At 37.1% G+C, this 10,139-nt stretch overlaps 1 long non-coding RNA gene across 5 annotated transcripts; it reads left to right on the plus strand.

Moving 5' to 3' along the window:
- Nucleotides 1-5,863: 5,863 nt before the first annotated feature.
- LOC109175053 lies at nt 5,864-8,190 on the plus strand. 5 transcript variants are annotated; one of them, XR_002053236.1, is made up of 5 exons: nt 5,864-5,948; nt 6,591-6,659; nt 6,993-7,062; nt 7,519-7,585; nt 7,772-8,190. It is a non-coding gene; the product is annotated as an uncharacterized LOC109175053 (long non-coding RNA). The 5 variants fall into 5 exon arrangements; XR_002053237.1 differs by having other exon boundaries at nt 7,812-8,190; XR_002053235.1 differs by lacking the exon at nt 7,519-7,585.
- Nucleotides 8,191-10,139: the final 1,949 nt, after the last annotated feature.

A 10,139-nucleotide genomic window follows, 5' to 3' on the forward strand; every position in this document is an offset into this window, starting at 1 on the left:
AGATGTGAACACTGATCAATTCTTTTTAATTTAACCAAAACAATTAAAGAAATATATTAATTAACAGAAAATTAATTAGTCTTACGTTATCTTTTTTTGACAATAGTCTTACGTTATCTACTTTCAAAGAAAAACCAATTAAAGAAATCTATTAATTAACAGAAAATTAAGAAGCCTTACAATATCTTCTCACCTCTTTTCTCTCTTCTTTATTTACAATAATATTTATTATATTATTATAAAATATATAATTGTAATATTGTGAATTTATATATTATAATGTTTTAATTTATAAATTACTACTACTTTTATAATCACTTTATTATGTAGTGAGGTATTAGCATGTTGATCTTTATACATACCCATTATTCTTTAAAATTCAAATCTAACCAAATAATAAAATTAATATTTCAGTAATTTCTTTCATACCAGCAAAATAATAGAATCAATGTTCTAAGTAGAATTTAAATTACATTCCTAGAATTTAAAATTAATAGTTCCAATGACTCATTACGCCTGGTACGTTCCGGAAAGCCATAGTAACATGTCATACGCCAGTATGGAAAACCAGCTATAGTAATTTCCACATCAACATAGTTTTTCGAAAAACTCAAAAGTCTTGCCGTATTATTCTTCCTCCACAACAAAGCTAGTCCTCCACTCAATCCACTATTATCCACATAAAATAGTCAATCAAAGCCAAGTTTGACACGAATACGTTCAGCATGTACCCGTCCCGCCTTGGTTTCCATTAGAAAAACAAAATTGGGTTTCTTTCGAGACACAAGGTCCACAATTTCACGAACTGTCCGTGGATTAACCAAGCCATGACAATTCCAGCTCAACGTACTTATTGGGTCGGGCGGGTCTGGGACCCAGAACCTGCCATCTGCAAGTTTTTTGAACCATTAGCCACAAATACCTCACCCCACCCCCCCCCCCCCCCGCCGGCGAGCCGGCGCTACCACCACTGCCCGTAGCCGCTCGCCGACGCTTCGACGAGGCTACGACACCGTCCTCCGATCCACCTCGTTGCTGCACCATACGAACGTCTCCCTGACTGTCATCCGAGGACGCCGTGTCTTCCATGCTGGACTGGGGCGCCGGAAACTGCCGAACTGATTCAACCGGCGGTAGTAACCGGGATGCTCCTACCGGCCGTGGTCCTTTCATCCAAGCCCTATACGGATATAATTCTGGCGTGAGGCCGGAGACCCGGGCTTTCAAACAGAACTTGTCAAGGTGTTCGAGCATACCACAGAAGAAACAAAAGTTATGGAGTCGTTCATACTTCAGATTTACCTAGCCCCAGGACTTGTCTCACTGTATCAATTTCATACGTCGCTTTAACGGTTTGTCCACCGGCACCGCACCACGAACACGGTAGAATGTTTTCCATGGTCCGCCAACCTGACGGTCATCACAACGAAATAATGAAATCAATATTTCAGTAATTTCTTTCCTACCAACAAAATAATAGAATCAATCTTCTAAGTAAATTAAATTCTATAGAATTTAAATTACATTCCTATTCAATTATTTTTCGCAAACCAAACAAGTGGTTAACTAAATATATTCTCTTTTTTTTAATAGCTAATAGACATAAATATCTAAATATAGTAATTAAATTTATAATATTATGACTATATTAGGTATAATATATATATATATATATATATATATATATATATATATATATATAATAAAAAAGCTCAACTAGTCTCTTGAACTGGTTGAGCCGAGTATTAAGAGGTTTGAATTCGACTCATTACTTGAACTACTTGAGTTCAAGTTCGGTTCGATAATAACTGAATCAAATTTGAATATTCATCAAATTTACACCATGTAACACCCCCAATTTTAAAAACAGGAATATTAAAATAAGAGATATATATTTAATGAAAAGAGAGAATTTGAATGCGGAAGCAAAAATGACATTTTTGCTAAGTTACGGGTGTATACATAACTCGGCTAAGTTAGACGCTGGACGGCTGCATAGGCAGCCAAGTCGGCCGAGTTAGGCGCTAGGCTGCTGGTCACTTAGGCGGGCGCCTAGGGGAGAAATCGCCACGGTCTAGGGTAGGGATGGAAATTCAACCCGCCCCGACGGGGGCGGCTTCGGGGAATTTTACGGGGGCGGGGATGGGGAGAATTTCCCCATCCCCGCCAGGGACGGAGACGGGGACGGGGAGGGCATCCCCCGCCCCAACCCCGACCCCGATCCCCGTCCCCGTCCCCGATTCTCACGCCTTCTCTGCCTCTCTGTCGGTCATCATTTCCTCATGCCCTCGCTACCTCTCTATCGCCGAGACGCCTCTTCGCCATCGTCGTCCCAAGCTAGCCGTCGCCATCTGCCCGTCTCCGTCCCAAGCTCGTCGTCGTGTCGTCGTCCTCTCTGCCTCTGCGAGTCTGCGTAGCGGCGTCGCATCCTCTCTGCCTCTGCGTCCAGTCAAGTAACCCTATTGTTCTCTGTGGTTTCTTTATGATTTTTCATATCAACAATCTTTAAAATCCCGCGATGGTTGCAAAGAACTTCACTGTGGATTTGAAATTTTGAATAAACCGCTTGTCTTCCATATGTGAGAATTGCAATGCAATGTTATTGCTTTCGGTTGCTGTCTTCATTCTTTTAAGGCAGTTTATTTATTTCTGTTTGTGTAATTGACCAATAGCAATGATCTTATACACGTTTCTTCCTATGCAATTTGGGAATAATTACAAATGAACTTTCACTAATCTAATTGGACTTTGTTTAGTATATATGGTCATTATTTAAACTCAAGGATTTATAATTTGTTTGTGGTATATACCAAAGAAAAACAAAAGAATTAGTCTGATTCCAAATGCCGTGGTTACTGCAATGTGCAAGGTTACGTTCAAAAACGGGGCGGGGAATCCCCGTCCCCGAATAATCCCCACGGGAACGGGCCCCATCCCGGATCGGGGAACGGGGCGGGGACGGGGAATGGAGATTTAATTCGGGGACGGGGACGGGGACCGCATTCCCCGCCCCCGCCCCGCCCCGTTGACATCCATAGACTAGGGGCGTCTAGACCGATTTTTGCAACAGTGGTCAATGATATTATGTAGCGGAATTTAATGTCATTTACCGTGGGAGAGTATATTTGATAATCAATCAAGGGTCTCTGCGTGAACTCATAGACTACAAACTCACTTCACATCACACTACTGGAAATTCTGAAATTTCCGACCACCTGAAAATGATCTTAAATTAAGTTGATACCAAAAAGTCCAAAAAGTGGTCGGAAATAGCAACAAAGGTTTTTCCGGATACCAAAAGTGGTCGGAACAAGACTTTCAACTTGATTTATGATCACTTTCAGGTGGTCGGAAATTTCAGAATTTCGAGTAGTGTCACATCACCTCGTTATATTTCTCTTTCATGCACACACCCATTTGTAACCTTAAGGGTACGGTTAACGCACAACGGTGTATTGTTGTAAAGAGAATATATCCATTTTAGCGATTCGAGCTGTGCCTTAATTGCTCCTTTATAAGTTAAATAGTCATGACACTTCCGGTGTCTAACTCTGGATCTAGATTATCATATAACAAGCAATTTGTAAAAGCAATTGTGTTGTCGATAACTATAACACTTTCATAAATCTCTCCCATATTTATAATGACAATATTTAAGTCAACTAGATTCTAGACATTTTCCAAATATATTCAAATCTGGTCGTTACGCATCCCTAGTATTATAATTATTTGGTATACCCGATAAGTTTACTGGGTTTTTTTTTCACATTCTGGACGAACGTCTGCAAGACATAATCCTCTAATAGATTTTAAGAGTGACAAAGTTTCTTTACTAGATTTAGTATTATGATTCTTTTCTCTTACACCAATTGGTCTCCTACACTTCTGGTCTCAAAGAGTATCAGTAGATATATTTGGTCCAAGTTGGTGAAGGTACATGAGACCTAGTCACTCTTTTATGATCAGTATGATCAGTATATATATTTGACAGATTATTTTCTAATGTCGCAAATAGATTATCTTCTGAACTTGCACTTCAGTTTAACTAGTACGTGGATTTCTTAACTAATGAATTGAAGACCTTTCCATTCTGTGGAATTTCTCGGCATTTCATTAAATTATCTAGGCTCATATCTCCCCTAATACCGTGAATCGATCTTCATAAATCATGCAGTCAGTGTATCTATTGATCCCCTGTCAAGGGCTCTGAGTATTTAGACAACAGACGGAGGTTTATAACCAACATATATGTATACCCAACTTCATTGGATAGCCCTTAAAGATACGCTATGGCGGTGATACTGTAAAATAGACTGCATACTAAAGATAGAAACGCAGATTGGGAAATATTCAATACTACCACGTATGAGGTGTATGTGGGATTAATTTGAATTTGTAGTGAGTCGGATTTGGATTCAATACAAAAGTATATCATGTTTAATATCCCGAAAACAGATAATTTAGTAAAATATCTAACATCATATTTATAAAATATTTGACTCATTATGTTTGCCCAATAGATGTATAGACGGTGAGACCATTCAGGATTTCTAAAATCTATTTTCTCAACTTATGAAGGGTCATCAGCATCAAATATTCACAACTTGTTTGATTCAGGCAAACCAGCATGATGAGATTAACTTTTGGCTTTCAAGCACAAAACATTTTACAGAGTAGCATAGCATTAAAGATAGAAGTTCCTGACTTCATTAATGAGTCATTACTCATTAGTCACCCAAAGGTTTATCCCCATTTGAGGTTTTCTAGACAAATAGCCCAATGACCAAAGTCATTGTCGAGTAGGGAAGATTCTAAAACTCAGAGAGTATATTCCCACAAAAAAACTAAATTTTTGGTGTCTTTCAAAAATAAAACACACAGGTATTGACTTAGGGTCTATACTTTCTTTTAGATCAAATATCCATAATCGAGGGCTTGGGACAAGATAGTTTGGGACAAGATAACGGGTGACATATAAAATTAATGCTCTTAGTTTACCATCTGGGCACAACACTATATTTGAAAAAAATAGCCTATAGCCTCATATATAAGATGCGAGATAACTCTCAAAATTCAGAACGCATGTTGAATAATTACTACCATGCATCCAGCTAAAAGAAAAATATGACCTTATTTCATCATGTTGTCTTATGAATCATCATAGTGATCACTTGTCCACTATATGCACTTCAACCTTAATTTGGTTACTTGGACAAAATTCATGCAAATAAATCACTGCTGGAAATCTCGCTATTTTCGTCCAACATTTCCGTCCAACCGTAAGTTGGTCGGTATTTTAATAAAAATTTCAAATTTCTGTCGCTAAAGAAGGGTGAACGGAAAGTTGGTCAGAAGTTCCGTCCAACATTCGAGCGTTGGACGGAAATTCCGTTCAACATCCAGTGTTGGAAGGAAATTCTGTCCAACCTGTAGTATTGGTTGGTAAACTCAAATTGTCTAATAGGTAGAAATAAAAAAATGGTACGTATTTTAATTTCCGTCCAACATGTTATTGGAAGAAAATTTAAATATTTTAACCTTTTCTTCTTTTTCTCAGTTGAAGTCTCGAAAACTTTCCCCCCCCGTCCAAGACTACCGCCAAATACCAGCCTTCAATAATTAAAAGTTAAATTTCAAACCCAAGCCCCCCAAATACCTAATCCCTAATTCTCTGGCCTTCTATTGCTTCCCCCAACTCAGCCGATAGCTCTTCCTTGAGAGACGAAGACGACAGCTCCTCCATGCCGAGTTCCAACCGCAAAGCTGCTGCCGACGACACCGGAAGACTCCGCATCTCCTCTCCGGTCTCCGCCTCCGACCTTGCCGACGGCGAAGCTACTGCCCGATCTCCACCTCCGACCTTGCCGACGACGAAGCTACTGCCCGGTCTCCGCCCCTGCCGACGACGAAGTTGCTGACTCTAAATTTTGTCTCCCCTGTGAACGAAGGTAGGTGCTTCTAATTTTATACTTTCTACTTTAATCTTCTATTGTTGTTAAAGTTTAACCCTCACGTGCTACCACCCGAAACCCTAGTACTACATCGCTTCTTCAGGTTATATCTACAAGTTGAAATTTCTATCGTTTGTACTAATTGAGATTTTTGCAGAGTCGTAAGCTTTTCTATTGCATTGTTGATTTGCATGATTCCCTGGTTGTATGAGTGTATGTTTATGTCTCTGAGCACATTCATGGAAATTTAGGAGAAACTATAAGTGTTCTTGTAAACTATCATTCTTGAATCAGCTTACAGTGGGAAGTTGGCACATCTCTCTTTTAATTTATCTTTTTGGTATTGGAATAATTGATCTGAATTGATATTTAAATTGTCTGCCTATTTCGTCGTGTCTATTAATTTTCTAATAGCTAAGGGATGAGCTTCGTAATGAAACTTTGCAGCTTGCTAGTAAGTTCCTGGCCAGTTTTATCATGAAACTGTTTCTTTTAAAAATTAAAAATGCTATATACAAATGCATTTTAAACTCTCATCTTGTCTTCCACTCTTTTGCTATTGTGCATATCAACAGTATATCTTTTCTCACTCTTTGACTTGTGTAATAAAGATGTCTTTTTTACACTCACACTTTGCAGGTTGAGGAGAGAATGAGAATACATCACGAGAGGAGAAGTAAAAAAAACTGAAGTGGCTAGATGAAAAGGGTGCTTCTTAATCTAAAATTTGAAACCTCTACTCTCTTTATTTTATTAATCTGTTTTTACTTATTGTTTTTCTTGAACATTGCTTCTTCTGTGATTCTGTTGGCATCTATCCTTTGACGTTGGTGATATTCTGTTGGCATCTATCCTTCCTCTGAGTGAATTACTACTTTTGAGTGTTGTGACAATATATTTAATACTCTAGAATCAAGATAGTGTTATTCATAATATTGTTATTTATGATAATTTATAACTTTCTTGTGATGCATGATATCTTCTTTACTTGGAATTAACAAAAAAATTTCACTTTTCTATTGATGTTTTCTCTACTTGCAGAAAATAGGTATGTTGTTGGAAGTGGGGCTAAAACTGTTTGCGAATGCTACTATGAGCAAGAGAATAACTGGTAATTTCCTTCTTTCTTTAGTATGTATTAAATTCTTTATTGTAAGGCTGTAAGCTTCCTGTTCTTGAATTGCTGCGTCATATGACATAGGAATTGGCAATTAGAAGTATTCATTATGACATAAAATTGGTGTCTGTATCTTCTGTCAGACATGATTAATCAAGTAGTCTTTATTATTGTTAGTTTGATTTGAGTATAACAGATAAGAATTAGGTCTCTAAACATTAGAGCATATATATTCCAATAAGGTAGGTAAATAAGATATGTCAAATTTATACATGCTTTAGTTCATTGCTAAAATGCTGCAAGAATGCTTTATGTTGTTTGGTATAAGCTGTTGGATAAACTCAGTTGATCTTTAATGGTTCTTAGTACAAGTCTATTTATATGCCACTTTCTTCTCTCTTTTCTTTTATTAGTAAACCTCTTTAGATTGATTGCAGTTAAATTTCACAGATATGGCAATGCTAATGTTTGGAAGACTTTCATAGATTTATTCGACTATTTCCCACATACAGCTTTGGTTAGTGATACCAATTTATAAAGTGTTCTTGTGCCTTTTCGGTATCACCTCATTCTTGTTCTTTAAACACCCATGAGTTTGAAAGGTGATTGGTTTTGGTCAGAACATGAATATTCCTAACATGTATGGGTGCTTTTGATGGATGGTGGTGCATTTCAAGTTTAATTGATGAAATGTTTATCTCAGGTTGCTTATGATGATTTTGTTGCTACTGGATCATTTGCAGTTGCAAGAGAGAGATGACTTTCACGGTCTAATTTTGGTGTAGTCCAGAGATGACTTTCACGGTCTAATTTTGGTGAAGGACTACACTTATCAAAGTCATTGAAGAAGAAGGTTGTGGATGATGCATTATCAAAGCCGTTGAAGTATTGCCGGATTTGAAGGCTTATTTGGTGCAACATACTTAAGTAGTATTTTTTTTTTATTATTATTATAAAGAAGGGGATACCCTATATATACACTACTTGCTCAACTAAGGTTCGAACCCATCACCTCTCACTTAGGGGAGTAACCGGGTACTAGTGCATTTAAGTAGTATCAATTAAGTAGTATATATTTTCATGACTTTTTTATTTATTTATGAACATGACCATAATTTTTGTTGTAAAGAATTTTGATGTTTAAATATATTTTCAATTTGAAATTTAGTGTGTCCATTAATTTGTTGATGACATATAATTTATTTATAACAGGTATAAATAAAATTATGGTAATATAAAAATAATAAAAACATTCCATGATTTATGATTTTCCTACCAACAGTTGGAAGGAAATTACAAGTTATAATATGTGAATTTTCGTCCAACATTGGTCGGAATTGTTGACCAACGCACATAGTTGGACGGAATTTCCGACCAACGCACATGGTTGGACAGAAATTCCCATGTTTTAAAAATGGTGGGTTACTCGCCGGAATTTTCGTCCAATTTTTGTTCGTTGGACGGAATTTCTGACCAAAAAGTAGAGTTGGACGAAATTTCTGACAAGCGTTTTTCCGAACGTTCAATTTGGTCAGTATGTTGGACGGAAACGTCGTTTCCGACCAATATATCGCGTTTTCTGTCCAACATTTGTTGGACGGAAAACGCGAGATTTCCAGCAGTGATTTGTCACATGAGAGGTAAAAATTAAATTTTACTAGGCCATGAAAATATCGTTCACCGACGATAATAGACACAAACGTGTTCGCTGCCTATTCACTCGTTCAGTGCCTTTCGATTTATGGGTTTAGATATGCCTTCGCAAAGTTCACTCGTTCAGTGTTCTTCACTCTCAGCTTGAGCCAGAATATTGCTCAAAATGGGAGCAGAGCTAGATGCAATAATAGGTTGATGATAATCATTTGCAAAACCCGCTGAACGTACGACCACATTCTCCATAAGTCTGGACCCAAATTACATGCTACTATACATGCTTCATGCTTGGATGTTCTGGAACACAATAGCTTTACCAAACAAAATTGCATGTGTAAGTTGAATGAACTCTTTCAACAAATATAATGCATCCTGAGACTCTCAAAACTGTACGCCCAATGTAATAAGGCTGCTGCTTGCAAATTCAAAACCTAGCTAGACTTTTGAGAGAATTCCCAGTAATTTCAATGCTTCAACACAAAAACAATTTCTTCCTCAAAATTTTCATCATCCTCCACCAAAAAACAGTATTAATGATCCTAAAAATGAGGAGCCAATTAAGGCCACTAAGAGATAATGGCCATATATATATACCTATTTATAACCGTACTTCCAATATACAAATACTGTACTGTTTATTTATAATCTCTAAGTGGACTAAGACTTAATTCAATATAATGGGGCCCAAGGGAATTTCTAACGAGTTAAAAGCTTTGGACTTGGATTGGTAGGGTACGCCAAGCCAAGGCAATAGTGCAACACCAAAGCGACGCGCGAAGGTTCAGGCAGCAAGCTACCTTATTGGGCTTTCACCTAAACAAATAGAGTTAATATCTTGCAAACCATTGGCCCACATATCAGATATTAAACTAATAAAAACATATACTACACTTGATCTTAGCCAAAAGGCCGAGAAAGGTATATGTAAACAAGATTACAACCAGCTTGTTTTATAGTGTTTGACAGGCATGCGCTCACTCTTTGCAAGCAATGTGGGACGAAATTAGCAATAGCTGTGAGTATGTATGCATTATTCTGTTGAACACCAGAGACATACATTCTTAATTACAGTATATCATGACGTTTTTTGTACGTGAGGAAGGATATATGGATACCATCTGATCTGAATACTCTTTTTATCAATAAATCCCCAAGGTAGTTAATATGATTGGCTTAATTATATATTTTTATTTTTTTAAAACAATTATTATTATTATTATTATTATTATTATAATTAAATATATGTATACCCTTTGGTCATTTTACATGTTAATCTAAACAACTAATTTTTTCAAATATTTTTTTTACCAACTGTTGATATAATTCGCTGGTCAAATCCGCTAATATAATCCGCGAATGCTAATCGCTAATTGTTGATTGTCAAACAAGGACATTGCGAGATAGTTCTCACTTCAATT

This window comes from Ipomoea nil, unplaced genomic scaffold (genome assembly GCF_001879475.1).
Source record: "Ipomoea nil cultivar Tokyo-kokei standard unplaced genomic scaffold, Asagao_1.1 scaffold0681, whole genome shotgun sequence".
In the NCBI taxonomy this organism is placed as follows: Eukaryota; Viridiplantae; Streptophyta; class Magnoliopsida; order Solanales; family Convolvulaceae; genus Ipomoea; species Ipomoea nil.